Genomic DNA, 24,862 nt, shown 5'->3' with positions numbered 1-24,862 from the left:
TCAACAATTAAATTTAACTGATGGGCGAAACAGTGAATAAAGTGAGCATTCCTGTACACTTCTCTATCGTGAGGCTGGAAAGGCATGAAATGCTTATGGAGGCAGTTGATGCCTCAGGGTCACCTGCTGCCACCGATTGAGTATCCGTGCAGTCAATATCCACGGCCCAGTGAGATCTAGGTCCTCAGGGGAAGCCAGAATCTCCACTTCACCCTCAGATGCAGAGCTTGTAGGTAGCAGTGGTGTCGGTGCCACTGCAATGTCTTGGTTCTTGGGGGTCTTTTTCTTTTTAGGTTTCTCTTGCCATTCCTTAGCTTTTTCTGGCTGGGAGGGCTCCACTGATTCAGTCTCAGGGACTGAGGAGGACTGTGAAGCCCTACAACCAACTACCTGTGGGAGCTTCAGCCACTGGCAGGTGTCTGCTTTGCCACTGGTAGGAACCTGGGAATGGAGTGACCCAAGAGATCCCCTCCTAGCGAGAGGAGCCGAAGAAGACTTACACTTCTCTGGCTGAGAAGTGGGGGCTGATGTCCCCAATGGTTTGGGGGGGGGGGGGGGGCGTTGCTCCCAAAGTAGGTGGTGCAGGAGCTACACTCCTCCCACTGTGGTATTACGCCGTCCACCGAACCTACACAATATACTTGTCCATCCTTACACAACCCCTGCTCCCAATCCCCTACCTCATGGCTCATACCCCTGTAATAGACCTAGATGCAAGACCTGTCCCATACATCCTCCCACCATCATCTACTCCAGTCCAGTCACAAACATCACCTATCCCATCAATGGCAATGCTACCTGTGAAACCAGTCATGTGGTCTACAAGCTAAGCTGCAACCACTGGTCTGAATTCTATGTAGGCCTGACAACCAACAAGCTGTCTGTCCGCATGAATGGCCACTGACACACTGTGGCGAAGAAACAAGTGGACCACCCTGTTGCTGAACACGCTGCCAAACATCATATCCTTTATTTCAATGACTACTTCACAGCCTGTGCCATATGGATCCTTCCCACCAACACAAGCGTTTCTGAATTGCACAAGTGGGAACTTTCCCTGCAATACATTGTACGTTCCCATAACCCTCCCACCTCAATTGTTATTAGTCACAGTCCTCACTCATCCAGGCTCTTCCCTGTTCCCATTCCAGCACTACACAGCCATCATTCCACCATCACACCCAATCTTTTTATTTTTCACCTTTTATGCTACTCCCTACTCCCTCCTCCCTCCCCACCCTTCCCCAACTCTCCCCTGCCCTCTGTCTAACCTGCAGCACTTCACTGTCCACAACCCCCACCATACTATCCTTCCCCCTCCCCGTCCCAGCCTCCTTACCCCCACCCAGTCGCCACTCCTATCACGCACTGGTGCTGCTGCTTGCAGTGTAGTTTCAGTTGCCAGAGACTGCAGTCGTGTATATGTGTGTGTGTGTGTGTGTGTGTGTGTGTGTGTGTGTGTGTGTGTGGGTGGGTTTTTTTTTTTTTTTTTTTTTTTTTTTTTGTATATTGTTGACGAAGCCCTTAATGGCCGAACACTTTAATTGTGAGAGCCTTTTGTTGTGCCTATCTGTGACTCAGCATCTCCGTTATATGGTGAGTAACAACTTTCCTTTTCATACTATTGTTACATTACCTCCTGGATTTTCCACTGTTTGGTATATGTCTGTTAGGCTTCTCTATAAGAAGGACTTTGTAACATATGTTTGTAATTAATAGTCGGTCTAACATTTTTTAAGAGGTACTCTTCTCATAAGCTGTTTATACACCTGTACCGTATTGGCAAACTTAACCTCTGATGTTTTGAGTTTGCAGCCAGATGTAATTTCCTTTTTGCACTAAATTTTCAACAGTGTACCTTGTAGTCACTTTACAAGTAAGTCAAATATTATCCCTGTGATGTTTACATTAGCATTTTATACTCTGTCAACAAGAGAGCACAAGGAAAACTTTAAAAAATGATGATAACTAAATACATATATAATAAACAATGTGATATTCTAATGCAGTGGAGACTTAGTACAAATAGTCTATGCATGTAACACGTTAAATAGGTGCTAATGATTCTCAAGTAACATACGTAAACTGTGATACACACTTTAAAAAGTGGTTTAAGTACAACAACAGGGAACAACACCATGTGTAACAGAATTCATTATGATGATAAATTGGGTCATCTACCAATCAATATATCCAAACTTACTTAATAACTGGATGCCAAAAAGATAATACTGACACAAAGACTCTTAATTTACCATAGTGCACAGAAGGGTTAGCAGCAACAGAGAATTCACATGGATTTGCTGAACAGTAAACAGTATGCAGAGAACATTCAATGCTTCACACAGTCCATGTTCAGGTATGTTTCATTATGTGTTTCTTCTTCAATGTTCAAGGATCTCAAAACTTGCTCTAGGGCTGTTGAGAGGTCTTCCAATTCATAACTTTGCATCTACTGAGTGAAGTCTAACAGATGCTGTGCATTAGTGTACACATTCTTCAGTATACTAACATAGGCTGCATCAGTGTCTTGTTTCTAAAGAGTTTCTTGTACAGACAAATTTGGAACTGAGCCAAAAGTTTTCTTCAATTCTATGAGTACCAGGCAAATGCTAATTTGTACTCACTGCTCTGTTCTGTAATTTAATCTATCAGTTGCAAATGGTCCATTATCCATGTCCACTTCTAAATCCAGTTTGTTTCCTTCATTCGGCTGAAATACAATTTTATTTTTTTTATTGGGTTGTTCATAATTTTAGTGAGTGTCCTGTGTTTTACAGGGAGATGGCTGAAAGGTCTGCAGCTTCTCTTGCATTGCCTGTCTCCTTTCTTGTAAAGAAGAGTAGTTAGAGCATTGTATCAGATTTGGAAAAAAATTCTTCCTCTGCAAACATTATTTTAAAAAACTAGTTTACTTTTTCATTGACTTGCCTCCAGCTTCGAACATTAATATTCAATCACTGCATCTCCAAGTGCCTTACTTTTTTTCAACCCCTAAAGCCTTTATACAATTGATCTGACATTCCTTCAGGAATATCACTATTTTCACAGGTAACTAATTATCTGTGTTTCTGATTCCTCTCATGAACAATGCAGACATTAAACGTATCTTCCAATGTTTGTACAATTTCCTCCCAGATGTTAGCTGCTGTGCCATCTGTTATCTTAACTGATGCAATGTACTGTCCACTGAACATATATTTCCATTTCACTTTCTTCATTCTTTAACTGTTTCAGTCGTTTTTCTTGCCAAATTTTCTTCTCACATGCTCTTAAAGATATTTCTGAATAGTTTAATTTAATGCAGAATGGTTTATCACATTCCTTTTATAGTTCACATGGAACAGTTGCCTTATTCTAAACAGTAAATGGAACATTAACTGGATTATAAAGATGGAAATGGTAATCAAATTACATAACAACAAAGAATAAAGAATGTATGGAAGATGTGCTTAGAAAAATTATGTTGTTCAAATGCTCTGCATATGGAAGACGTAAACAAATTACTTAATGTAAAAATGACACACTGAGATGCCGACAGGCGCAACAAAAAGATTGTTGCACATTCAGCTTTCGACCAGAGCCTTCTTGACAAAAGAAAACACATACACATTAACAAAAGCAAGCACACCTCACACATATATGACAGCTATCTTTGGCAGCTCTGAGTGAAATGCCTAAGAGAACTGTGAGTAACTAGATGACTTGACAGAAACAGCTATGGTGTCAATAGTGAAATAAACCAACGGCATGAAATATATTCCATACATGACAATAAATTTGATACCTCATTCAGCGTAAGTTCTCCCAAGATTAATGAACAGTCGGTATTACATGTTTCAGTTTCCTGCAGCTCAAATGGTACTGATTTTGACTTATTACCATGTCAGATATCCTGTTCAAGAAGAAAGGAAAAGGGGGATATTAAAATAACAGGAAACCAAATTACAAATCAAACAAACTTCTATACACAATTATAAATACTTGAATACATTACATAGTAACTCATCAACTGGATAAGCCCAGAGAGGTGCTCTCAATTTAAACACATCTGCACAGTGATTGTTGCAACTGAAGGCTACAGTTAACTGTGCAATAGAGTAAAGTGTTCAGTGGACTAAACTTTACGATGTCTGGCAGCAGACTGGAGTTAACTTGAAAGAAAGGAGACTAACAACCATTCTATATATGACAGCTAAAACTAATGATACAGGATATGAGGAATTAAAAGAGGAGAGGGATCAGATACATCGGTTATCTATCACCGACTTTGTTCAATATCCATTTAAATGATTTAGTTAAAAACTGCTTCCAGCGAAAGAGTTGTCTGACAACAGGGGGGAAGGATAACCAAATGTATAAGATTTGATGACGACATGGAGTTACTAATAGAAAATGAAAAAGCAATTAATAACATATTAGAAGAACTGAACACTAGTTGTGATGAACATAGAATGAATATAAATGTGAAAAAGACTACGACAATGGTTTTTACAAAGCAAGATAGAAATTTGTGATGAATCAGTGGAAGAACTTGATAACGTCAAGTACCTAGTATGCAAAATAAAGTAACATGACTTATAATCAAGAAACAAAAACTAAAATGACTATTGCAAAAGCAGTTATTTACAGGAGGACTGTTTTCTATTGACAATTCAATAAACGATCAAGGGAAAGATTAGTGAAGTGTTTTGTATCAAAAAACATGTATGGTACCTAAAAATGGAGAGTATGCTAGCAAGACCATAAATATGTAGAGGCTTCTGAAATGTCAGTCTGTAGAAGAATGGAAGGTGTGAAATGGAAGGATAAAGTAATTAACGAGGTTGCGTTACATACGGAGAATGAGAAAAGACAAATACTGGAAACAGTTAAGAGACAGAAAAGAAATTGGCTTGAACACTGCAAGAGCCTGAATCATAAAGGATTCAGCAAAAGGAATGGTGACTCGAAAGAGGACCAGACGAAGAATTGATGACATCAATGATGATGACAATTGTAAACATAAAGTGGCTCAATTTTATGGTTATTAGCCCCTTGATCCTCTCATGGTGTCAGAAGATGTAGGTATGAACTTCCCTTCCTTTCCTGTCACACCACACTCCCCCCCACCCCCCACCTCCACCCCAACCCTCACTGTTTAACAGTAATCGAACTATCATATGTTTTGTACTAGGTAGATAAATGAGTAACTACCCTACTAAATTCAACTGTCAAAAATACAACTAATTATACTGTGTAAAAGTTAGAATGGCAACCTAAAATATGTAGTTATAATGTAATTGGACAGATAAAAAAATCTGCTCACCAAGTGCCGAGAGGAAAACACACATATAAAAATTATTGAGACTTACAGGATGGGATGAGAAGGAAAGACTTTACATTTTCAAAAATTCATTATTTTCATTGACATAAAATATGTAGTTAGTATCATCCACCCCTAAGTCGATATAACAATGTTCTCCTCCTTAAAACTTGTTGTAATATATAACTAACTTCTTTGTATGAAGTGTATCGCATCTGCTAGACTGATAGGTGGTGTAATATATATATATATACGTCCATTTGAAGTCAGAGATCTTGAGTAACTGCACAATATTCAAGGATGTGCCAAACCGCTAATATTTCTCCGCAGGTGCACTGCAGGGGTTGTTCTTGTCATAACAGTAATCAACAAATTATTTTGGTATGCCAAATTCTGAAGTAGCATAAGGAAATACCTTCCCTTACTAATCTGCATAGCGACGTGTGCCAGACCTTAGTGATTCATAGACTATAGGATGGTGTACTATATTGCCATGTCTTCTACAAGTGGTGACTTATATGTACGCGTAACTCAGCACTTGGAATATCTAGTTGAATGTTTCCCGCCATTGCTTCTTTGGCCAGTTTTCCAGTCAGCTCATTACACGAAACGCCAACATGACTTGTCATCGAGAGAAAAACAATGAATATTCCTGTTTGTCATGTATAGCAGATACCAATGATTGTTTTGGACAGCCTTTGTCTGTTGTTTTAAAACACTCAAGGAGTCACTGCATAAACAAACATTCTATCAAGGGGAAGTCGATATGTTTTGCAGAGCTCTATGTATAGCTACTAACTTACTAGTATATACTGCATTCTTTTGCTAAGGAATGTTATTCTTGATTTAAGTTGTGTACATATGCATCGCCAACTTGTTTGGAGCCATGTGCTTAGAGGAGATTAAAATGAGGATACTTTTGGATGAATGAATAAAATGCACATTGATAAAAATTGGGAGTAGTATTCTCTTTGGCAGCACACCTTAAGCTTATCCTCACTGTTGGTTAGGGAACATACCATGGCTTTCAAGACAGAGTATTGCAGCAGGTAATCGGAGGGAGTTGAAGTTCATGTCTGTCCAGTCATACTGCTGCCAGTTAACCTGTTACAAGAGGGTTGACGAGTAACAGGGTTATGGGATTGTGAAATAAAATGAGATGACAGGGGTGGTAGGGCATTTGATTAATCACGATTGCATCATTCAATAAATGTTGTTGGCATTGTATTTTCTGCTGTGGTACTCCAGCTTCCACAATGAGCTATGGACTAGACTCGTTCAAAGAGCTCCAGCTGCCAAATGGATTACATTGTGGTGGACAGGATTTAATATTTCTAGGATGGATGGTGCTACTGACATATAAACAATGCTTCCGTAGTCCAAAGAGGGTAAAATGAGTCCTTCATAAAATGTTAATAAAACTGTTTGCTTTGACCCTAGGAGCTATTAGTGACGAATTGGAGAGTATTTAGTTTCTCCATGCAAGAAGTCTTGAGTTGTCATATATGTGGTAACCATATAAATTTACTATCAAAAATTATGGCACTTAAAACTCACCCTTGTGGGTCACCATTTTCCTGCACATATAGGTTACTACGTGCCAAACCCACTGTCTCCAAACAGTCTACGATTAAAAAAAAGAATCTCTATGAAGACTAGTAAATTTGCTAAAAAAATCCACTTATGCAGAGTTCCCACATTATATCATATGCCTTGTGTAAGTCAATAAATACTGTGACCATATGTCGTTGGTTAACAAAGGCCTCTCGAATCACAACTCCAATCATATGAGATGATCTGTGGTGGATCAAGATCTCCGAAAGCCGCATTAGAATTGGGAAAAAAGATTTCTAGATTCCAAACACCAACAAGGACATGCATTAACCATCACTTCTAATAATCTTCCGAAGTTACTTGTTAGGTTGACTGATTTGAACCTGTTCCTATGTCCTCGTTTTGATACAGATATTGTGGTCATCTCTCTCTCTCCATTGCAAGGGAAATTCGCCCTCTTGCCATAATTTGTCAAAAACTTTTAGACTAGTTTTTTTACTATTTTGACCAAGATTTTGAAGTATTTGATTATGGATATTGTCTCATCCTGTGGACATATCTCTACATTGTTTAAAGTGTTAAGAATTCCCAGGTCGTAAAGGGTGCATTGTAGGTTGCCAATGAGGTAGAAAGTTAAAGTATTACATTCTGTTAAAAGTCAACACTGAGTGGAATTAGGATGGTAATTCTTAGATGCTGACATTTCTGCATAATATACAGTATAGCTAAAAGGTTAGCAATGTCAGAGAAACTAGCGTTCATTTCCCTTTATCAACAATTCCCTGGATTCTATTAGTGTCCTGAAATACATTAATCCACAGTAATTTGGACCACATCTGTGATGTTGGGGTACCTGCTGTCACAGAAAAAACGTTTCACTCCCAACTTTCTTTCTTCTTTTGTTTTACTAAGCAACAGGCTTTTGCCCTTGCTGTTTTGAATAAAACTACATTTTCAGTAGAGGGATGTCGCCTATGTAGAGTTCTTCAGTGGAATCTGCGATCTCTTTGCACTACCATGGAAAAGTTTCCATCTAGAAATATCTGAAGAGAATGGTATTATTGTTCTCAGCTTGGATGATCGTGTCTGTTGCATCATGTTCTACTTCATTGATCCTCTTCTTTGTATTAATTATTCTGCACTTTAACTGTGAAAGAATTTCAATTGGCTCTTTGCAGTGATGAACATGGTAAACATTGGTTGTGATGTAAATCTAGGACCGATACAACAATCGGGTAATAGTCATGTTTGCAAACATCGTCATGAACATTCCACTGGATCACAAGTGCGAGGTTAGGACTGCATATTGTCAACTCTATTGCAGAACAGGAGCCATAAGCAGTGCTGAAATGTGTTGGGAGCTCCCAAATTTATCACGCAGAGATCAAGGTCTGAGAATAGTCTTTCTAGTTGTTGCCTTTTACTATTTGTTATCTCACTGCCCCATAAATGATTATGGGCATTAAAATCTCCAAATAAAATGAAAGGTGAGGGGGTAACCATTTAATTACATCTTCCATCTCTCTGCAGGAAATTTCTCGGTCAAAGGAAATGTAGATATTACTGATTGTCATAATTATGATCAATTGTATTCTAATGGCTATTAATTCGAGTGTAGTATTTACAGGTACTTGTTCACTGGATGTGTTTGATTTGACCACTATACAAACAACTCTGGATGCTCGTTCCATGTTTATTCTATTTTCACTACATGCATTATACCCTCCAGAAATCCAAAGATGGTCTACTAATCATCTTGATTCTTGTGAAATGCAATATGTATTATGCGATAGTTTGTGATTAATTTTCAAATTTCTTTAAAGTGGTGATACTGTAGTAGTCATTGCCATTCCATTGTTAAATCGCAGTAAAGATGGCGTGATCAGAAACGATGAGAGTGATGGTATGCTTTGACCTACACAATGTTCCAATGGCTCCTGTGGGGTTGGCGTAGTTTCCATAAATTCTTTTGGTGTCAAGGAGTGTTCGGGTTAAAAAAAGAACACATGAATTAGTTCTCTGTCTTTTATCTGGGTAAGAAGAACCACTGACTGGTATTTGACTGTATGTCAGTTATATTTTGGGACGAAGAAGCTGTGGAGTGGGTCTTCCTCTCTCGTTCAGTTGGAAGGACATGAAATGTCTTCTGCAGCATCTGCTGGGAGGCTTCTGCTGTCTCTGTAAGACTGTAACTCAAAAGTAGTGAAAGTCTCCATTGCACATATTTTTTTGTATTGTTTGAAAGTTCTTGGTTTATATACCTAGTAGATTAGATGTTTTTGAGGTGGTGGGGGAAGGGGAGGTGGTGCAATGGACGTGATTTTTGCATAATCATATTTTTTCCATGGCTCTGGATATGACAGGTACTCCATCATGTTGTATTCTTGGATTTTCTTTACTAATTACTGGGCAAACTGGTGAATGTGGGGCATGGTGTTACTTACAACTTACTTAAAAAGGTGATTGTGCACAAGAACAACCTTTATGAAGTGATCTTCCACAGCTTCCACACTGTAAGTCTGCTGTGCAGCAGGATGACTTGTGTTCAAAATATAAGCAACAAACACATTTCGTTGGCAGTGGGACATAAGGTTTCACATTACCTCTCTACAGTATAACCTTATCTTTTTCTGGGAGGACATATCCTTCAAAAGTTAAGATGAAAGTGTGCATATAATAGAGGGAAACATTCCACGTGGGAAAAATATATCTAAAAACAAAGAAGATGTGACTTACCAAACAAAAGCGCTGACAGGTTGATAGACAGCCGGCCGAATTGGCCGAGCAGTTCTAGGCGCTTCAGTCTGGAACCGCGCGACCGCTACGGTCGCAGGTTCGAATCCTGCCTTGGGCATGGATGTGTGTGATGTCTTTAGGTTAGTTAGGTTTAAGTAGTTCTAAGTTCTAGGGGACTGATGACCTAAGATGTTAAGTCCCATAGCGCTCAGAGTCATTTGAACCATTTTTGATAGACACACAAACAAACACAAACATACACACAAAATTCAAGCTTTCGCAACTAACGGTTGCTTCATCAGGAAAGAGGGAAAGACGAAAGGATGTGGGTTTTAAGGGAGAGGGTAAGGAGTCATTCCAATCCCAGAAGCCGTACAGTGTTACACCGTCCGGGTTATCTGGATACTTCCCACTAACACCAACCTGTCAGAATTCCGGAGATGGGAACTTGCCCTTCAGTATATCCTCTCTTCTCGTTATCCGCCAGGCCTCAACCTCCGCTAATTTCAAGTTGCCGCCGCTCATACCTCACCTGTCTTTCAACAACATCTTTGCCTCTGTACTTCTGCCTAAACTGACATCCGTGTCGAAACTCTTTGCCTTTACAAATGTCTGCTTGTGTCTGTGTATGTGCGGTTGGATATGGGTGTGTGTGCGAGTGTATACCTGTCCACCCTAAGGTAGGTCTTTCCGCTCCTGGGATTGGAATGACTCCTTACCCTCTCCCTTAAAACCCACATCCTTTCGTCTTTCCCTCTCCTTCCCTCTTTCCTGATGAAGCAACCGTTTGTTGCGAAAGCTTGAATTTTGTGTGTATGTTTGTGTTTGTTTGTGTCTATCAACCTGCCAGCACTTTCGGTTGGTAAGTCACATCATCTTTGTTTTTAGATATATTTTCCCCACCATGCTAGACTAGCTCCTTGTCTGTATGGCGTGTAATGTCTCTGTGAAAGTTAATTCCTTGTACCATATTCAAAGTTTTGGGTGGACTAATAGTCACTGGACTACCATCCAGTCTTTCACATGCCTGAAGCGCACGAGACTGTGCAGCAAAGGGGGCTTTAATCAACAGCAACGCATTTTGCACTTTTTCCAATGCATTTACTTTTCCACATTTATCTTTATTTGCTCCATGAAAAATAATGGCTTCATCACCGTAAAAGTCTGTCCATCTGGTCCAGTACGCACCAGGTACTGAAAAAAACTGTTACATTCCCAGTCACTTGGTTTGTCCCTCTTAAAGACTTGGCAGCCAGAGAAAGTGGTTGGGTGTGTATGAGCTGCGTTTGTGTGTGTGTGTGTGTGTTGTGTGTGTGTGTGTGTGTGTGTGTGTGTGTGTGTGTGGTCTTTTTATTGTGCCTGTTTGTGACTCAACATCTTCGCTAGATGGTGAGTAACAATTTATCTTTTTCATGATATTGTCATTACTCGATCCTGAATTTTCAATTGTTTAATTTCCATTTTGTGTTGTAAAGTACTTTGATTGATGAACAATGTGTACCAGTTGAGTGAAGCAAACTAAATGTCTTAACTGTTTTCTGGAAGGTCACCTGTGTTAAATACTAAGCGGCAAATGGATTTATTTATGTGTGAAGAATTGATTTAGATTGTTGTTGCAAATGGAAGAAATCCAATTTCCTCCCAATGAATTAATGATGTCCAGGATCCATGGTACAGACAAATAACTAGATAGCAATCTGTAATTCTCCAGTACAGTGTGCTCCCTGCCGCCGTTGGATAAGCAGCTGCAGCAGCAAGTCGTTTACTCCTAGCTCACTCATTTGTTACATAGTTTAATTCTTAATTTCTTTGCGTGTTTTTGGTACTTGCATTGTTTAATTCATAAATTTCGGGCGTATTATAGTATTTGAGAGTGTAGCATCGCATTTTAGTACCTGAATAGTGTAAATTCGCGTAGTCGTTTGTCTTCTGTTTTTGTTTTGAACGGCCAGTGTCGGTTGGTCACAGTCAGTGTGCTCCCTGCCGCCGTTGGATAAGCAGCTGCAGCAGCAAGTCGTATACTCCTAGCTCACTCATTTGTTACATAGTTTAATTCTTAATTTCTTTGCGTGTTTTTGGTACTTGCATTGTTTAATTCATAAATTTCGGGCGTATTATAGTATTTGAGAGTGTAGCATTGCATTTTAGTACCTGAATAGTGTAAATTCGCGTAATCTCCTTCCGCCGCCAAGCAGTGTCAGCAGTGCGCAAGTAGCAGCATTACTGCATTTACTAGGCAATCTTGTATTTTAATAACCGTTTAAATTTTGTCGATTTGTTTGCGCTCTCAGTAGATTAGTTCAGACGTTCTTTGCAAAACAGTTTTTAGCATGGATAGGGACTGCAACTGCTGTGTTCGGATGCAGGCTGAGTTGGCATCCCTTCGCTCCCAGCTTCAGGCAGTGTTGGCTTCGGTCACACAGCTTGAGGCTGTTGCCAATGGGCATCACTGTGGGGGTCCGGATGGGGGTTTGTCGGGGACGGCCAGCTCGTCCCACGCATCTCCTGATCGGACTACGAATGCGGTTGCCCGGGATACTTGCCCCATTGAGGCTGATCCCTCACCTGTGGTAGAGTGGGAGGTCGTCTCAAGGTGTGGCAGGGGGCGAAAGACATTCCGGAGGGCTGAACAGAAAGCCTCTCCAGTTTGTCTGACGAACCGGTTTCAGGCTCTGTCTCAGGCTGATACTGATCTTCGGCCTGACATGGCTGCTTGTCCTGTTCCAGAGGTTGCCCCTCAGTCTGCAAGATCTGGGCAGTCGCAGAGGGTGGGCTTACTGGTAGTTGGGAGCTCCAACGTCAGGCGCGTAATGGGGCCCCTTAGGGAAATGGCAGCAAGAGAGGGGAAGAAAACCAATGTGCACCCGTGTGCATACCGGGGGGAGTCATTCCAGATGTGGAAAGGTCCTTCCGGATGCCATGAAGGGCACAGGGTGCACCCATCTGCAGGTGGTCGCTCATGTCGGCACCAATGATGTGTGTCGCTATGGATCGGAGGAAATCCTCTCTGGCTTCCGGCGGCTATCTGATTTGGTGAAGACTGCCAGTCTTGCTAGCGGGATGAAAGCAGAGCTCACCATCTGCAGCATCGTCGACAGGACTGACTGTGGACCTTTGGTACAGAGCCGAGTGGAGGGTCTGAATCAGAGGCTGAGACGGTTCTGCGACCGTGTGGGCTGCAGATTCCTCGACTTGCGCCATAGGGTGGTGGGGTTTCGGGTTCCGCTGGATAGGTCAGGAGTCCACTACACGCAACAAGCGGCTACACGGGTAGCAGGGGTTGTGTGGCATGGGCTGGGCGGTTTTTTAGGTTAGATGGCCTTGGGCAAGTACAGAAAGGGCAACAGCCTCAACGGGTGCGAGGCAAAGTCAGGACATGCGGGGACCAAGCAGCAATCGGTATTGTAATTGTCAACTGTTGAAGCTGCGTTGGTAAAGTACCAGAACTTCAAGCGCTGATAGAAAGCACCGAAGCTGAAATCGTTATAGGTACAGAAAGCTGGCTTAAGCCAGAGATAAATTCTGCCGAAATTTTTACAAAGGTACAGACGGTGTTTAGAAAGGATAGATTGCATGCAACCGGTGGTGGAGTGTTCGTCGCTGTTAGTAGTAGTTTATCTTGTAGTGAAGTAGAAGTGGATAGTTCCTGTGAGTTATTATGGGTGGACGTTACACTCAACAACCGAACTAGGTTAATAATTGGCTCCTTTTACCGACCTCCCGACTCAGCAGCATTAGTGGCAGAACAACTGAGAGAAAATTTGGAATACATTTCACATAAATTTTCTCAGCATGTTATAGTCTTAGGTGGAGATTTCAATTTACCAGATATAGACTGGGACACTCAGATGTTTAGGACGGGTGGTAGGGACAGAGCATCGAGTGACATTATACTGAGTGCACTATCCGAAAATTACCTCGAGCAATTAAACAGAGAACCGACTCGTCGAGATAACATCTTGGACCTACTGATAACAAACAGACCCGAACTTTTCGACTCTGTATGTACAGAACAGGGAATCAGTGATCATAAGTCCGTTGCAGCATCCCTGAATATGGAAGTTAATAGGAATATAAAAAACGGGAGGAAGGTTTATCTGTTTAGCAAGAGTAATAGAAGGCAGATTTCAGACTACCTAACAGATCAAAACGAAAATTTCTGTTTCGACACTGACAATGTTGAGTGTTTATGGAAAAAGTTCAAGGCAATCGTAAAATGCGTTTTAGACAGGTACGTGCCGAGTAAAACTGTGAGGGACGGGAAAAACCCACTGTGGTACAACAACAAAGTTAGGAAACTACTGCAAAAGCAAAGAGAGCTTCACTCCAAGTTTAAACGCAGCCAAAACCTCTCAGACAAACAGAAGCTAAACGATGTCAAAGTTAGCGTAAGGAGGGCTATGCGTGAAGCGTTCAGTGAATTCGAAAGTAAAATTCTATGTACCGACTTGACAGAAAATCCTAGGAAGTTCTGGTCTTACGTTAAATCAGTAAGTGGCTTGAAACAGCATATCCAGACACTATGGGATGATGATGGCATTGAAACAGAGGATGACACGCGTAAAGCTGAAATACTAAACACCTTTTTCCCAAGCTGTTTCACAGAGGAAGACCGCACTGCAGTTCCTTCTCTAAATCCTCGCACAAACGAAAAAAGGCTGACATCGAAATAAGTGTCCAAGGAATAGAAAAGCAACTGGAATCACTCAATAGAGGAAAGTCCACTGGACCTGACGGGATACCAATTCGATTCTACACAGAGTACGTGAAAGAACTTGACCCCCTTCTAACAGCCATGTACCGCAAGTCTCTAGAGGAACGGAGGGTTCCAAATGATTGGAAAAGAGCACAGATAGTCCCAGTCTTCAAGAAGGGTCGTCGAGCAGATGCGCAAAACTATAGACCTATATCTCTGACGTCGATCTGTTGTAGAATTTTAGAACATGTTTTTTGCTCGAGTATCATGTCGTTTTTGGAAACCCAGAATCTATTATGTAGGAATCAACATGGGTTCCAGAAACAGCGATCGTGTGAGACCCAACTCGCTTTATTTGTTCATGAGACCCAGAAAATATTAGATACAGGCTCCCAGGTAGATGCTATTTTTCTTGACTTCCGGAAGGCGTTCAATACAGTTCCGCACTGTCGCCTGATAAACAAAGTAAGAGCCTACGGAATATCAGACCAGCTGTGTGGCTGGATTGAAGAGTTTTTAGCAAACAGAACACAGCATGTTGTTATCAATGGAGAGACGTCTACAGACGTTAAAGTAACCTCTGGCGTGCCACAGGGGAGTGTTATGGGACCATTGCTTTTCACAATATATATAAATGACCTAGTAGATAGTGTCGGAAGTTCCATGTGGCTTTTCGCGGATGATGCTGTTGTATACAGAGAAGTTGCAGCATTAGAAAATTGTAGTGAAATGCAGGAAGATCTGCAGTGGATAGGCACTTGGTGCAGGGAGTGGCAACTGACCCTTAACATAGACAAATGTAATGTATTGCGAATACATAGAAAGAAGGATCCTTTATTGTATGATTATATGATAGCGGGACAAACATTGGTAGCAGTTACTTCTGTAAAATATCTGGGAGTGTGCGTACGGAACGATTTGAAGTGGAATGATCATATAAAATTAATTGTTGGTAAGGCGGGTACCAGGTTGAGATTCATTGGGAGAGTGCTTAGGAAATGTAGACCATCAACAAAGGAGGTGGCTTACAAAACACTCGTTCGACCTATACTTGAGTATTGCTCATCAGTGTCGGATCCGTACCAGATCGGTTTGACGGAGGAGATAGAGAAGATCCAAAGAAGAGCGGCGCGTTTCGTCACAGGGTTATTTGGTAACCGTGATAGCATTACGGAGATGTTTAATAAACTCAAGTGGCAGACTCTGCAAGAGAGGCGCTCTGCATCACGGTGTAGCTTGCTCGCCAGGTTTCGAGAGGGTGCGTTTCTGGATGAGGTATCGAATATATTGCTTCCCTCTACTTATACCTCCCGAGGAGATCACGAATGTAAAATTAGAGAGATTAGAGCGCGCACGGAGGCTTTCAGACAGTCGTTCTTCCCGCAAACCATACGCGACTGGAACAGGAAAGGGAGGTAATGACAGTGGCACGTAAAGTGCCCTCCGCCACACAACGTTGGGTGGATTGCGGAGTATAAATGTAGATGTAGAACAAAGTGTTCATATATGTATCATAGTCCAGATTCACAACTGACAAACTGTTCTGTTTAATCACTGTCTACGGGCTAAGGATGAAAGTTTTGGCAACTTCAGCAGTGTTATGTCAAGTGTAAATTACATAAATAATTAATGACAGATCAACAGGATGAAGTTTTCCATACTACTTCTTGGTACATGCTGTGATAGGTGGACTAGCGTTTTATACTCCCAGACCTTTCTCTCTTTCCTGAACCTGGAGCACACTGGTGATAAAGGAGGTCAGTATAGACACATAGATGGGCTAATGTGAGCGGTTTAAGCAAACAAATTATCAAATAGTCTTCTCTAACAATGAAACCCAAGTAGTAGAAAGTTTTAAGTTCTTGGAATTACAGACAGATTACAAGCTTAATTGGAAAAACCCCTGCCTTGAATTAATGAAGCACCTATATTCATCAATATTGGCAGTATGCACAATCACTACTATAGCTGATTTAAAATTAATAAGTTAAGTTCATTCTGCTCATTTCCCTTCACTAATGAGTTATGGACTCAAGGACAGTATTATCACATTACAGAGGTGTATTACAAGAATTGTATTTAATGTTAGTCCTTTGTTGCTACCAATAGCTCTTTTTTCTCATAAAATTATGAAAAGCATGACTAAAAAGGGACCAAAAACAACCTCTATGAACATTGTGGCAGATACAAACTATGCAACAGATCAAGATTCAAACCTGTGACTTCGCCTTCCATGGAAAAGTGCCGTAACAACTAAGCTATCCCATCATGACTCACTACCTAATCTCACAACTTCACTTCCACCAGTACCTATTCTCCCAAATTCCAACCCCCACAGATATTCTCCTGCACATTTGTGGAACTAGCACTTCTGGAAGAAAAGATATTGCAGAGAAATGGCTAAGCCAAAGTCTCAGGGATTGCTCCCTTTTCCCCCCCCCCCCCCCCCCCCCCCCCCCCAAACCCAACGTACAATTTTTTTTACTGCCAATCAGAATCATACAGTACTACATAACACGAAAAGAAGTACTCCCATTTTTTCAAAATATTTTCTGTAAAAAGTGTTGCACAGCTTTGATTTATGTAAAAACAGTGTCACGAAACCACCAAAAGCTGCTGTAATGTTTATCTGCCAACAGACAACCATTTTCAGTCAAGTGACCATCTTCAAGTTGCAGATTAACATTACATCGGGTTACAGAAAGATTCCTTGATGTCAAATTTATAATAATTAGACCTACATCAGATGCTAGATGCTGCAACTAATAATAATTATGAACAAAACCGATCACTCGCCAATGACAACACAATACAGCATTTTTGGTGGTTATGTAATGCTCTTGTTTTAAATTCAACATTTCATTTTAATAGGACTTATAAACACCTGAAAACTCTGTCACACATTAAACCATTTCCATTACCATGTTCTCACATACTGGTCTCATAGTACTTTTGTGCACTCTGCTTGGAAACAAAATTTGTAATTAAGTGAACTAACTGTGTGTTCTAATGAGCTTGAACCTTCCCTTCGTACTGAGTGATGCTTTCATGATGAACCAATTGGTACTAGGATACTCACAGTCTTCAAAACATAAAATGGGAGTTCACACTGATGAAGGAGTTACAGTCTTGCAACAAAAAACCTATATCCAGAAGCTGGTCCACCTGGTAGCATAATGTTCGCAACGATTTCATTTAACTCACAAGTAGATCTATAAGCTCTCAAGTCAACATTAACAGTCATTATGTAGATATATATATGTATACATTATGTAAGGGGGGCAGGTGGCCTCAGCACTGGAATTTGTTGGTGATAAGTAATTGTTCTTATGGGTCTATTCTTCTCGAGTTGCGATGTTTCGTGTGTTTATGGTGTACTGATTGTGCTTTAATTCATGTAAGGACGTTTGATTTTAGGGTTTTTGAGGTGTTGTGGTCTTGATTTTATTTTTCGTAGTTGAAGGTATTGGTGTTTTGGGATTGTCAGCTATGGTCTTGACCTATATAGGTCAAGGGAAATGTCAGAGTCTATTTTCGTAGTTTTAGTTGTAGGCGTTGGTGTTTTGGTATCATTTGTTTCAATGACAAATTAAATGTGTTAAAATACTAGAATATAACTTATGCCGATTCCATCCCTTGCAATAAAAATTAAAACAGCAATCAAGGCCTACCTGGTGCTTGGGAGCCTCTTAAGCTGGAACCACAGTGCTGACTTTTCGAGTATATTCATTTCCTTCGCTGCTTAATTTTTTCCTTTCACTTTGAGCTCTACCTTCACCCCTCTTCCTCTGTTTTGGTGCAGTTTTCCTTCACATTTTTCAATATTGTGTATTATGTTCCTGTAATAATTTCTTTGGCAGTGTCCTATTATTGCAAACAAACTACAGAGCTACTTCAGTTGTCAACAATTCACACAGGTTCGCGCCAAGGCAATAACAGAAAACAAAGGGCACATGACTTGTTATTTGAACATTGATGTTGATGTTAGGCACAAGAGCCATCGTGTGATAGCTGTAAATACTGTTTCACGCTGTTCTGGTGCTTGTATCAGAATATATGTTATTGGCGTTGGCAGTTACAGTGGAATTTCACCTATAACTCAAATTTTCATTTTTTGGCAATTGACCCATTATTTACTTACAAGCCACAATTATTCTAATTTTATCCTCATGATTTCTGTATGAGCGATATGTAGGGTGTTGTATTATATCCCTAGAGCAATCATTTAAAGCTGATTCTTGAAACTTTGTTAATAGACTTGCTCGGGATAGTTTACATCTGTCTTCAAGAGTCTGTCATTTCAGTTCTTTCAGTATCTCTGTGCCACTCTCCCATGGATTAAACAAACCTGTGACTAGTCATGTTGTCCTTCTCTGTATACGTTTAATATCCCCAGTTAATCCCATCTGGTATGGGTCCCACACTCTTGAGCAATATTCTACAATGAGTTGCATGAGTGATTTGTAAGCACTCTACTTGTTGACTTTTCCAGTATTCTACCAATAAACCGAAACTACTATATGCTTTACCCACGACTGAACCTATGTCATCATTCCATTTCATATCCCTTCAAAGTGTTATAGCCCAGTATTTATATGAGTTGGCCTATTCCAACAGTGACTCATTCAAATTATAGTTATAGGATACTAAGTTTTTTCATTCTGTGAAGTGCACAGTTTTACATTTTTTAACATTTAGAGCAAGTTGTCAATCTCTGCACTATCTTGAAATCTTATCAAGATGTAACTGAATATTTATCCAGCTTCTTTCAGATGGTACTTCAGGGATTACAGAAATGTCTGAGTCCACCCATCTGCTTTGACCCACATCATCAATATGGCAGAAATGGCCATTTTAAGCATCTCCAATATGGCACCTATGACATCACTACATACACAAGACAATAAACATGGAAATACACATAAAAAGACATTAACATCTCCCTCCAAAAATACAGTCAAACTAATAGGACAACCATGGGGAATTGGGGGCTTTAGTGTGGGGACAAGCTAAATAAAACAGTAAAAAACGCCATGATCCAAAATCACGCAATATGATGGGGAGGGGGGCTAAATTACAACACTCCGCTACACCAACAAAAGCTACAGGAATTGGACACTACCCTTGACCTATATAGCTCAACCGCAACTGTCGATGACACAAAAACACCTACAACTACGAAAATTGGAATCAGACATTTCTCTTGACCTCAAATTTTGTATGGACAAAAATCATCATTCTGATTATGAGGTTACAGTTAACTAATCGAATGAAATCATTTACTTACCAGCAAATACTTAGGCATGTTGATTTAAACATATTACATATACTGCTTCATTCTTTCAGGTCTCCTGTAAATGTCAGTTTAAATGCAGGCACCTTTCATATGACCAGAAACTTAAGTTGTTTAAGGAATTCTGCTCACTAAATGATACAGTAAAGCAAAATAACTATGCAATGTCTCACATACATGTTGGCAAAGGAAGAGGCGAAGGTCAAAAAGTATATAACGATAGTAACGAAACTGCTCAGCTGTCTACTGAAGAAGGTGCAGGACAACTGGTCATACCCAAGAAGTAAAATGTAACTGTGTTACACACATTGCCTGATGGTGAGGGAGATGTAATAAGAGTATATAAAGGAACATTTATTGAGGTTCTCACTTTGACCAAAAGAAGAGTTCAGACATTAACACAGTTGAAGCAGAGTGGTGAGTTTGTGTATGAATAAAAGTGAGGAAATAAGACAAAACAGTCTGGAAAGATACAGAAGAAGATGAAAAGCTGGTTGTTGCTCATATTAACGCCATACCAAGACAAGAAAGCCACTATTTAAGGGAAAAATCGGGTGATAAACAATACTTAAGTGAAGACCTGACTGTTTATCAATTATTTAAGGAATTTCAAAGGCAACATCACATACCGCTTCTATGCAAAAGTTTTTAAAGACAAATTCCTCAAGCTAAAATTTCATCATTTGTCCAGTAACCCATGTTCTACATGTGACCTTAGAGCCAAAATGAGATGTGATCACAATAATAAAGACAATAAACTGCAGCTAGAATGCCATCACTGAAAAGCATAGAAAGCTATGGATTCCATGAAAGCTGACACAATCAAGAGTCAAGGGTTTAACTCTGAAGTATGTACAGCTGCAATGGATTTGCAAAAAGTGATCTCTCTTCCTTCATTAAGGCACAGTGAAACATACTAGTTGCAACAGTTCTCAAATTACAACTTTGCATTAATGCTGGTGATAACCAAACTGGTCACACGTTTGTTTGGCATGAGGCCATATGTGGCAGGAGTGGGAATGAAATTGCTTCCTGTGTGCACAAAGCTTTTACTTCGACACTTACTTGTAAAAATAAACTGATAATGTGGAGCGACAACTGCTGTGGGCAAAACAAAAAGATGATGATGTTTCTGTTTACCTTACAGCAAAGGGTTACTTACCGGAAATAGAACACAAGCTTTTGGTGAAAAGACACACTTTTATGTCTTGTGATCATGATTTTGCTCACACTGAGAAACAAAAGAGGCTAACTGTGTGTGAAGTTCCAAAAGATTTAGTTCGCCTCATCACTGAAGCTACACACACAACACCATTCATAGTGACTATTATGCAAGAAACAGATTTTTACGACTTTAAGTGAGCTGCTGAAAAATATATGAATCTCACCAATGTGCATATTTCAAAAGCACACTGGATCAGACTGACTGCTGAACAGCCTGGGGTACTGCAAGTTCAGTCAACTCTCAGTGAAATTGAAGAGTTCAAGGAATATTACATCTTGAAGAGAAACGTGAAGCCTTCTGATCTTCAACACGTGCAGCTGGAAACACTATACCATGAATGAAGGCTGTCTGAAGAAAAGAGAAGGGATTCAGCTATTAAAGTGATACCATTGGATAGTTATTTATGTTAAACCCTTTGCAAACAGAATGTTTCATTTTCTTTACATTTTGTATCTTTTGTTCTCAAATCCATTAACACAGAATAAAAACACATATGTGACAAAAAATCTGTATAGTTTTAGTGTTTGTGTAGTGATCCCCAACTTTTATAGGCCCACTGCTTTTGTTCCAGTGCTATACACATTTTGTTGATTATCTCTAAATCAATTTTTTGGCACTTGGCCCATTATTTATTTACAAGCCACAATTACTACATGCACAGAGGCATAAAAAAATCATTCTTTCCATGCTCCACACTTAACTGGAACAGGAAGAAATGCTAATAACTAGTAAAATAGATGTACCCCCTGCCAAAATGCATCTCAGGGTGGTTTGCAGAGTACACATGTAGCTGTAGAAATGTAGCTACCAAAGAGTCATCTGTTATATTTTCCATACCAAGTGTCTGTTAGGTGAGTCTGTCCTTTCTCGGGAAATCACCAAATTTGTGAAAATTGAAGAAAGTCTGTCATTTTGTTAGTCCTACAATCACTCTTTAATGGAAACACAAATAGTCAACACACTTTTCTCTTCTGTGACACAGTCAGAAGACATTTCAAAGACAATCTTTCCCACAGAATAATCGTAAAACACAGTTAGCAGAATTCACACAACTGCATATTGGTACAGGAGACAAATTTGGTGAATCTTTGCATGCCTATTTACAACTGAACCCTCAGTTTTAGACATAGGAGTTCAACCCAAACACTGTTTATAAAACTGCTTAAAATGACTATGGAGATTTCTCCTTTTGAAGGAATGTGGTACTTTAAAGTACTGATTAATAACAAAAACATCAAAATTTATGAGGTTGGCATTTCTTTTGGAGAAAATTATTTTTTTAATTTTAATAATAAAAAAGGTGGGATAACCACCACAAAAGAACTTTGGCAAGTATTTCTAGACTGACCATATCCGATGAGAAAATTGTTATCTTTCACATAAAATAAAAAGCACCAAAAAAACTCTTGTACTGAGATTTTGCCAAAAACCACACATCATAAATGTCACTGAGGGGTCATCTTTGGTGTCCTGTGTATGGTCGGGAACTTTCTGAGGGGAAATAAACATGCAAGTCTGCAGGTTTCATGGCAGTTGATAGTAAAATCTTCTGACTCGTTAGGCCATATCAGCTTTTGCTTCAAATTTCTTTGGGGATATTTTTCAGGATTCCACTGGTGTCTCTGGAGGGCTGAACAACACCAGCGACAGAGATGTGAAGATCAGTGTAAGGAGACAAAAACCAAGAATGAGCAGAAAGAGCACTAGATACTGACAACAGAGCAAGACTGTTTGTTCAGTAAACCCGAAAACATTGTAGCGCTTTGCCGAACACTGTGAGGCATTTAGCATCCATACAGCTCGTTATCTGTTTTTGGTGTGGTGCAGCACTTCATCCTTGACAGATAAATCATTTTGGAAGTGATACACAGTACGCATTCCTCTGCAGACACGTGACAGATAATGTTAAAAAAAAAAAGAAAGAAGAAGAAGATTGACATAATATTCTAAGGTGAAAACATAATTTAGATCCCCAAGGATGTCACTCTCTTTACACTGATCATTTCTTTCACTTTTTTTGTAAATGACATATGGTCTTTATTCACATAGTTCTGCAGAACATAGGGGAGGGGTGGGGGCGGACATGGTAGGGTGGGACTCTTCCAAGCAAAGGAATGATGTTCCCTGTGGTTCTGTTTTTGGTGAGACTGTCTTCACAATAAATTACAGTATGGTACAGCATCCAAAGTAAAGCGCTCTGTACAATGCTGTTTATGTTCCTCTTGCAGTCTTACAATGTCTACATCACAAGTGCCAATTTAGGAGGCTCACAGAATGGACAGTAGTCAATGTTTGAAGATCTTATCCAAAGAAGATGGTATGTAAGAATTTCAACACTTCTAATTACATTGAAATCTGAGTGAACTGTAAATCAATAAAAGCATTCTCAGTTTCAACCCTTTAGTGAGGTTTCTGGACTCTCTCTTCAAAGATAAGTTAATATAGTTGCTGCATCTGAGAGAGAGCTACAGACAAGAAGGTTGCAACACCACAATCTTTGTGCAATTTCAACTTGGCTATGGAAATGTAATGACCCCAACGTCATCTAGATGTTAAATGCTGGCTGGAGTGGCCAAGCGGTTCTAGGCGCTACAGTCTGGAACCACGAGACCACTACCGTCGCAGGTTCGAATCCTGCCTTGGGCATGGATGTGTGTGATGTCCTTAGGTTAGTTAGGTTTAAGTAGTTCTAAGTGACTGGTGATCTCAGAAGTTAAGTCCCATAGTACTGTTACTTGCAGTTGCGAATTATTCCACATGGTGGATTAAGTGTACAATGTTTTATCTCCACTTACATCACTGCCACTATCATACTGATGGATGTTCCCCAGTGAAACAAAATTTTATAAATTTGCCAAGCCACAGCACAATTTGGGATTTGTGCAACACAGAATCTGATGGAAAAAAATAAAACATGTAACATTAACATGTGCTGAACAATTACTTTTGATCATATGATTCCAGAACTCTGTGATATGTTGGAGTAACTAGACTCTGAATGATGCAAATGATGGCAAATGGGATAAGGGACATGCACACGATGCCTGAGTACATCAGTATTAAAAATATTTTGGTTGGAAAACATATGGGGCAAAGAGAGACAGAGCACAAATAGAAATAGCTATGTTTAGCCAAGATTCGAATCACTCTTGCTGGAGAGGATGCACTGCAACAAAACAGGCTAATCTTTCGACCTCGCATACCGATTGAAAATAACCAAAACTTTTCGAGTGAAAACAGCCCAAGATCTAACAGGTTATGCAATACTAAGGTGAATTAATTCCAAAAGAATTTTCTAAAGTTAAAATTCGTGAAGTACTAATACAATATGGGCAGGACTAACGATTTACGAATCATGCGCAAATAACCAGTTGCCATTCATAAGTGAATTCAACATGCTGGGAGAGCACAGGCAAACGCTTAAAATTCCGCACGGACGAAATGAAAGCCCATTAATTACTGTCTAATCTGTCTGTACTTACCATTAGGTGTAATCGGAGACGAAATATTTATCGTTCGGACCTGTAATTTTAGATGCAAGGTTCCTGATCTCAAACACGAATAACATTTAAATTTTTCGGTGTTTTGTCAAAATTCATATAATTAGGGTGACTACTGTTATTTGTATTCCGAAGCAATACGTTGTCACAATGAATCTATGCATACAACAACCAAGAACTGTAACAGGTGTAAACACGTTAAAGTAAACAAACACTCCACAAAACTATCACCTCTCGCATATACCACGAAAGATCCGCCATCATCCAAAATTCGCCTGGCAATTGTTTTGACACAAGCTTCTGTGTTCGACAGTTGTTCGGAAAAATGTTATATAGTATCGTTATAATTGATTGTAATTTCTACTTCAGTAGGGTACTTCACTTTGAAGGGATAATATGTTAAAGCTTGGTATCATTTCAGAATTTTTTCACTTCACTTCACAGGTTCTAATTTTCGTTCCAGATTGTTCTGTTTTGTCATTTTAATTAAGTACGGTACAGTAAGTAATTAATTTTAAATATCATTTCGATTGTAAAGAGCTCACTTCATTTC

At 39.8% G+C, this 24,862-nt stretch overlaps 1 protein-coding gene across 1 annotated transcript in view; it reads right to left on the bottom strand.

The window, feature by feature from the left end:
• LOC126473885 (uncharacterized protein C2orf42) overlaps positions 1-24,611 on the bottom strand; it is a gene marked incomplete in the record, with an annotated part of 222,134 nt that extends 197,523 nt beyond the window's left edge. The window contains 2 exon segments of the mRNA XM_050101223.1: positions 3,788-3,895; positions 24,292-24,611.
• Positions 24,612-24,862: the final 251 nt, after the last annotated feature.

Source organism: Schistocerca serialis, chromosome 4 (assembly GCF_023864345.2).
Source record: "Schistocerca serialis cubense isolate TAMUIC-IGC-003099 chromosome 4, iqSchSeri2.2, whole genome shotgun sequence".
NCBI classification, from domain to species: domain Eukaryota; kingdom Metazoa; phylum Arthropoda; class Insecta; order Orthoptera; family Acrididae; genus Schistocerca; species Schistocerca serialis.
Note: the sequence above shows the minus strand (reverse complement) of the source record. Positions and strands in the feature narration are given on the sequence as shown.